This window comes from Theropithecus gelada, chromosome 13 (assembly GCF_003255815.1).
Source record: "Theropithecus gelada isolate Dixy chromosome 13, Tgel_1.0, whole genome shotgun sequence".
Classification (NCBI taxonomy): domain Eukaryota; kingdom Metazoa; phylum Chordata; class Mammalia; order Primates; family Cercopithecidae; genus Theropithecus; species Theropithecus gelada.
Window position 1 is genome coordinate 81012987 of NC_037681.1, and position 1924 is coordinate 81014910.

General features: G+C 44.5%; 1 non-coding gene across 1 annotated transcript; it reads left to right on the plus strand.

The window, feature by feature from the left end:
* The first annotated feature begins 1349 nt into the window (after nt 1-1349).
* On the plus strand, nt 1350-1507 carry LOC112605507. Its single transcript, XR_003115489.1, has one exon. It is a non-coding gene; the product is annotated as a U1 spliceosomal RNA (small nuclear RNA).
* Nucleotides 1508-1924: the final 417 nt, after the last annotated feature.

A 1924-nucleotide genomic window follows, 5' to 3' on the forward strand; every position in this document is an offset into this window, starting at 1 on the left:
ACCTAAACAATGAGCGTAATTATGGGCTCTCTTACCCCCTTCAGACACAGGGCTTGGGGTCGGCCCTCCACAGGGTCCTGCAGGAGGTCTTGTTTCTGAGTCAGGGGGGCCTCTGGTTAACCAGAGCAGACCCAACTCTGCGGGGCAAAGTTGACATACCAGCGTAATTACACGTAGGTTGACCATATTTACTGCAACTCTGTTGTTCTAGAATTTCAAACAAAGGCTGAACCCTAGGAAAACACACCACTAAGGAGAAGCAGATTGTCCTGAGTGATTTATTGAAGAACAAAAGTGAGGGAAAGAAAGAGAAGAGAATTATCAGAGACTCACACATACTTCCCTTTCCTCCTGTCTGGCCTAAGGAGAACAACCAGTGACCACCGTGTTCCGTCCCTCCCCAACGGAAAGGCCTCAAAACACTGACATTTTGCTTTTTCAGAGACACGTCTTCATGCGGCCACATCAGATCCCAAAAATCCATTCAGACTCATTGGAAGAAAGCAGGCAGCGGCAGGGTCAGGGGGAGAGAGCTGTCCTCCTTCCTTCTGACTCACTTCACTCACTCCCCACTGCCTCCTCCATGACATGCACTTACATTTCATACAGATATTTTCCAAATGAACAGAAACATAACCAAGGCTGGAATTTGGCTTTAGAGAAGCCAGAAGAACAGGTCAGGTATGTTACTATTCTTTTACTTTGGGAGGTGACTGGTAAGAAGGCTCTGAGTAAGAGCCAGAACTGTTTGGCCTCAGGTTTGTCCCATGTAAATTCATCACTGTGATGGAAAGCAGTGGCATTTCAAACGCGAAGCCGAGAATTTGCATTGACCCAGCAATTACAGGAAAGGGGCAGTTAGAAATCAGCAGAGTTAGGAAACAGCACCTCACCCAAAAATTAAACATGTGATTTAGGTATTCCCAAGAGATCAGGGCTAGAGGGATCTCAGAGTATTTGCATGTAGTTGCCAACCCTGTCCCCACCCCAAAACACACACACACACACACACACACAGTTACAATTATAGCTCCCTAGCCAAGGAAGACTTATCAATGCCTACCATATGCCTAACAGAGAAATAGGAGATAGGCTTCCCATCCATAAGTTTATGACATCTCTGAAGAGACAAGATCAAGTGCGAAAGACAGATTGGAACACTACAAGAAGGAACCTAGCAAAGCTCCGAACTGCTTCATGGGCAGAACTGAGTACCTGATAGACTACTGGGTACCGGGGTCACCTGGTAGGAAGCAGAGAGAGAATTGTTTACTATGGAGTTACATGGTAGTTACCAGAAACTTGTTTGTTTTCTTTTTTAAGTAATTTAAAAAATATTTTTCTTAGATATACTTACTGGCAGGGGAGATACCATGACCACGAAGGTAGTTTTCCGAGGATGAGGCTTATCCATTGCACCCTAGATGTGCTGGCCTTTGCGATTTCCCCAAATGTGGGAAACCTGACTGCATAATTTGTAGTAGTAGGGCACTGCATTCGTGCTTAAAAAATAATAATAATAATAATTTGTTTTAGAAAGTGCCCAAATCTTCATCCTTTCCTATCAAGAAGGAGAGGACTTCCCTGCCAGAGTTCCAAGGCAGGGTCATGAGATTCCTAATTCAAAGTCTCGTCAGGGTGGTCATCTGCCCTGCTCGTTGCCTAGTACTCAGAGGGATACATACTCCAGGGCCAGGTGGCGCCACGCAGATGATGAAATAACAAGTGATTGGGCTAATTAGCCTATTTACAATCATAAAATTGTGAAAGAACGTTTTGCAAAACTACAGATGTTTTTAGTGTTCAGAAGGTCTGAAAAAGAACACAAAATTGGGATAGGATTTGGGTCCTACCAGATGTTCACAGAGGAAAAGTCCTGCTGAATGGAAAATTCTAAACGTGGCCAGTTAGAAACTCTGTGGGC